Raw genomic sequence first — 6,200 nt, forward strand, 5'->3', positions numbered from 1 at the left:
GCAATACCTCAAAGTTGAATTTGAACTTCGAATGCCACATCTAGAGTTCCACGTGTTTTCATGTGTTTGTTCGTGTTTGGGATTGCTCTATATTTTGTAGTAAAAAGTCTAAAAGTATTATTTCATATCCATGGATTTGTAGTAAGCATGGATGTTCTTGTCAAGGTCATTGACTGGAAGAGCTATTGATATTTTGGAATGTTATTGCAAATGCTAAGTGTTTCAATGGGCTTTTGTAGAGCCATTACATTCTTGGGCTTTGTCAACCAAATGTCATATTATCTCTAGAGGCTTGCATGCTAATAACTGTATATTAATAGTACTCGTAGCAAATTAGGAAAAGCATGCCATTTAAACTGGGGTTACAATTTGGAAAGTATAGTCTTAGTAGGTCTAAGAGTTCGCTATAATCAATATATTAACCTTAATCATTTTTATGAAACCATTGGGAGAATTAAAACAAGGGTGTTGATGAACTAAGCCTCTTTCTTTTTAAGGTTTAAAAATGATAAGCCTTAGTGATGGATTAACATGGTGGATCACCGCTATGGTTTTGTAGCAATTGATTAATGAAGTCTATTGATGTGGTTAGTTGGGGGGTGGATGTTGTAGTGTTCCAAGTTGTAGAGTCGAGAATGGGATCCAATTCTAGTGGCAGCTGTCAGTCTATCATGACACCAAATGATTTCTTTCTCACATCATTGACTATTAAGATGTGGCAAAATCAAATTCCAATGCCAATTGAAGGTGGATTTGAACAACAAGCCTCTAGTGCCATTGTTTGTTTGATGCTATAGCAATTAGAGATTCATCACATCATCGTTGGTGAGTTTGAGTAAAGTATGATGGCCTGAAATAGGCACACATGTATAATGGAAGAGGTGATTGCTAAGGAGTGCTCCCCCCCCGGTGCTTTAGTAAGAATGACTACCCTAACAAAAGATAAATCAATGCTCTATGCTAGTCATCTGTTGACTATGAGGGCAGAGATGTTGGAGGAGAGCATTGAGACATCATGGATGTTACCGGGGCTATAGTTGATGTTTAAGAGCATTCGTCATTAGCCTTGAAGAATTTCAAGGTAGGTCTTTGTAAGACTTAACCTTTAAGCCATAATGACTAAGGATAGGATAAGCATCACAAGAGAGAGAGAGAGAGAGAGAGAGAGAGAGAGAGAGAGTTCTTTGATTTCTACTAGAAAAGTGAGATATAAGGAGGACATACTTTCTGGATATTGATGAAAAGGCACTTATTTAAGCCAAATCACATATTTAACTAGGTTGACACATTTACCCACATGCTTGAAAAAACTACAAAATATTTTCAACCATATCTAAGCAAATGAAACATCGTCTCTTTTAAATTATGTGTTACATGAACAATAATTACAAGTTTTAAGAGCTAACCAAATTTGGTTGGAAACTTGTCATACAACTTGAAATATTGTGTTGATGAAGAATACATTCCAAAATATAAATGAATGGAAAACCAACAATTTTCTTGTTCGAAGTTTGAGATCTAGTTGTTTTTATGTTTTTTAAAAAATATGTTTTTGCTTAAGACTAAACTTATAACTTTGTAAATGTAAAGTAATAACAAAGATGAACAAATAAACATGATGTATAGAAAGTATTTAGAGGATTGGGCACATGTCTCTTCATTATTTTATAATAATGGGGGAAGGTGCCATTCCCCCATCTTTAGAGAACATGTGGATTTGTCTTTGCTTCTCTTTACTTTTCTTTACTACTCTTTACTATTATTTATTGTTGATGACAATCACCTAATGAATGTAAGGGTGGCATTATAAGCTTAGTTGTGGGTCCTAGGCATACTCAAGAATTACTCAACTTTTGCTTCTTTATCACAACTCATTCTAAAGTGGTGATATTAGCAAACATCCATTTTTTAGCAACGTCCATGTAATCCATAAGGGACTTGAGTATATAAATTAAGACAAACATGTTTGCCATTTGGATCGATGCTCTAAAATGACTAAGGGTCATTTCATATTCATTCGGGGATAGATTCTGTGCAACAAAGCCATTACTTGAGATGAAAATTATCCAATGTGGGATAGAACTATCTTAGTGTTGTTGAATTTTAAAAGCAAGATGTGAGTGGATAGTTTTCTGTAATGCACAAAAAGGAGTGGCTAGCCATTGGTACTAATCAAATGCATGCAAGCATCCAATAAAATCTTCAAAGCAAGAGCGCCCAAATCAAGTTTGATCTACCTTTCATTGCTTTCGATTTATGCATTTCAAGGTGTTTTTTTCTCTAGACATTCATGAAACCTTTCTAAGCCAATAACTTTTCTCAAGGTGATGAGGTCCACAAGCCAGCTTTGGCTCTTTACATGGATAACCTAGTACTTTATATGTGTGCCAATATATTAAGCTTATCCCCCACTAAGTAAGTTTCATCAAACCATTTGTGAACCTTGGCTTGAATCGTATCCTTGAACCATCCGATGTTGAGATATTTGCAATCACACCTACTTTAGTCCCTTTGTATAGGACAGCTAGGTTAGGAAGATGCAGTCCATTCTAGGAAGAGACACAAAATCCCATATGCACAGCGGATGTTAAGTGCTACCAAAGAACTCTATATAATGATGTGCTTGAACTATCACTTTCATATGATGATAATGCAATAGTACTTGTCTCTTCTGTCAAGTGTTTATGTAACGTATCCAGCTGTTCCCTTTAGGACACATCTTAGCAGTCCATCGGAAAGGAGGTCTAGAAAGCTCCGCCCGGCACTCCCATGGAATGTTACGGGGTTTGCGATCTAGGACTTTCCACGTTTGCCACGTAGCGGAAGTATTCTCGCCATTCCCGCTTAGGACCGACTTGAATCAGGGTTTCCCCTAATGGTCATTTGCTAAACGGCAACTAGCGTCGTACCCCGAGTGAACTACTTTACGCAAAAACGCCAGGGCCGAAGCAGATTCACACTGCACTTGGTTCAAGGAGAATGGGAAACAAGAGGGATGCAAGGCTCGACCTCTCTGCCATAAGTCATAGTCCTATTTTGTTCCCCTTAAATAGCATAAAACGGGATTAAATATAGCCTAGACTCTAGGTCAACGCCCTTGCTATTCATTTCCTTTGAGAAGATCTCCTTGTTGTCCTTTATGATTGAGAAAAGTTCTCGACCAACCGGGACCACCCATCCGTAGGACGGACCCATGGCCACATCCGCGGCACTTTCCTCAGGTTGTTTTAGTTGTCTAATTACCTACCACATCTAGTTGGACATGCATCAAGTAGCTTCCTTAATTAGCCCATTAGGCACCGGTTCCTTCACATAATCTTAGCACTTGATATAGAAAAACAGTCTCAAACAAGTTCATTTTCAACAGGTTATCGCATTTATCTTTGGAATAATTTCATAAAGTCCAGCCCGCAGGCTTATCCATCATCCACCCGAAGGCTATCCAACAATCCACAGGGATTACTAATCCAAGATTCCGCCCGCGGACTAGTATGCGGGCCTCGAGATTCAATCCCAAATCACGTTGGGCTTGGAAGGCAAGGGATTTACGGCCAGAGCCCCCCTGGCACCCAAGCATCCTCCTGCTCCAAGTAGCGCTCAACGGAGAGACCTCACGCGGTGGGTTCGGTCCACGTTTCCGGTGCGGCTATCAACCCCCTTGGTTAGGGTCAGGTAGACAGTCGGGGGTAACTGAGGCTGCCTCTCCCTTGAGGCCTTCAACCTGAAGCATTAGATATATTTTGATTCTTTAGTTCCTTGAGCAAACAAAGCAAATAGTGCTCTCTACACTCTTACAAGAACAATCATTTCCAGTGGTCGTAATTTGGCCAACTGCTAAGGAGTGAATCCTTCTTTCCGAATGCATCCAGCATTCGATCCGGGATCAATTGCAAGTTGGCAATATCCCCAAGGTTTTGCTTGTTAATCCCTTATGTCCTTGGGTTAGGGTCATACCCTATTAACCCAACTTGACCAATACCTTAAGTTCTATTAACAATAAATCATGGTGAATATGTTGCCCCAAATTATTGATTGGCCCTTTGCTTCCAAGCAAATATCTAATTCCCTTATCTGGTAACTTTATAACAAGATGACTACTTATCCTCTTGCGAGTTAAACTAGTGCAAGAATTTGTCAATCTCATTCCGAGGAATGGGCCATTCTCTTGTGACCAAACCACAAGATCATGCGACATTGCAACTTGTTGCATAAGTGTCACATCTAATCCATGGGACTATTTCACCCATCGAACGACGTCTTCTAATCACGAAATCATGATTAGATAAGAAACATGGTTTAGGGTATCTTCATATCCAATCCATTCTCAATTGCACTAGGTCGACATCGTCGGTCCTAGGGGTTCCAACTCAATCCGAGTTTCATCTTTTTAATGAGTGATCTTTAGGGAAGAAACCCTAATTCGTTTCTTGCAAGTACGTCCAATTGTCCCTACATTCCATGAATGTGGGCAGGACTTTAGGGTATGAGAGTTTCGACTTTGCAATAATTGCGGCTAGGTCAAGTCCTTAACGTGCTAAACCCTAGTTAGCACTTGGAGTTTATTGTATCCATTTAACCATCCTAAATGAATCCTTTGCAGTTTAGGTGTTTTGGGTAAACCAATTTACTTGTCTTACGACAAGGACGAACTAATCCTAAAGACGTTGACTTGATCTAAAGGGGAAAAACTAATTGCATTACGATACAATTCTCGTAAGCACACAATTCATTGCCTCTACGTACGATTAGATTTACAAGCCCTAACTTTTCTTGTTAAGATCAAAGCACATGTTAAGTTACGGCATAATTTCCATTGATCCTACTAGGACATGCATTCATGATTCATGCCACTAAGATTTTTGGGTTTTATGTTAAAACGAGCCATGTAGCCTTTCCCTAACTACGTTTTTGAAATGAATTTATTCGACGATGAATGGGCACTACGCAGTTAAATGATATTTATGCCAATTGACTAGAGTTAACCTACTTCATGCAACTTTAGAATCTTTCCATGCTTTGCAGTTTCATATGGTTGATAATAAATTTTTAATGAATCATTACGAAGAAGATTTGTCTAAAATATGCGACATGCGATTTAATCTTTCCATGCATAATCAATGGTGTACTACAGTAATTTTGACTTTGTTATGGTAGTCATTAGTTGTTCTAGATTTGTTACTTTGCAATGCACAAAGGTAACTTGCTAACAATGCATAGACATCTTATGTTCTTTTTCATTCATTCCATTGAAAAATACAAATGACTAATCTTCAATCGTGAGTTACCTCTTTAAAATAGCCAATAAGTTTCAATTGCATTCAAACTATGTGGATTTGACAAGCATAAGTGCATCCTAATTCTATGAATTAAGCATGCATAATTGCAATACTTCGACATAAATCAAAAATAGGAATAAAACCTGGACTTGTGGGTTCGGTGAAATATCCACATGAATATTAGGAGATGATCCTCCTGCGGTTGTGCCTTGTGACTTTTTGGGCCATCATGAATTCAACTTCTGGTTAGCCTTCGTGGATTTTGAACTTCTTGCCTTGGCTCGGAGTATTATGATCTTGGCCCATATCCCTCGTACGCGCAAATCCCTTTGAGGTACAGCTTCTTGACAAAAGTACCGACTTGCGAAATTTGGCTTTGGAAGGCCTTAGGGTTCGGAGCTTGGGCCTTCTTACTTTCGGAAAAGAGGGATTCGTGAGAGGGTTCTTGCGAAAGCCTTGCAGAAACGGAGGCTTGAGAGATTCTTCACCTTGAACATCCGGGCTAGGAATGATTTTATGGGGCCTTGCGGAAAAGGGAACTCCAAATCCCAAGCCTAGGGGCTTGTGGGTGATTGGTGGAAAGGCTTTATACCTATTTTCTTCAAAATCCCGGGGCAAAGATCTTGTGGAAAGGGGGTTTAAGGAAATCCTCCTCTTCTCTAAAATAACTGAGGGAAAAAAAATAAGGATGGCTTATGGGGAAAATCGAGTGGGAAGGGGCTTAGAGAAACCCCTCTTCTTCACTACAACAAACCGGGCCTAGGGGCTTGAGGGATATTTGGTAGGAAGGCCTTATAGGCTTCCTCTTCGAAGCCCAGGGGTGAGAATGGCCTTTTCGAGGATTCAATGGGAAGGGGGGGCTTAAATCCCGTGGCAAATGGACTTTGGTGGGGGATCCAACGGTAAATGGACTTTGTGGGGGGA

This window comes from Lygodium microphyllum, chromosome 27 (genome assembly GCF_053477565.2).
Source record: "Lygodium microphyllum isolate KBCC chromosome 27, Lygodium_microphyllum_v1.1.10, whole genome shotgun sequence".
Taxonomy (NCBI): domain Eukaryota; kingdom Viridiplantae; phylum Streptophyta; class Polypodiopsida; order Schizaeales; family Lygodiaceae; genus Lygodium; species Lygodium microphyllum.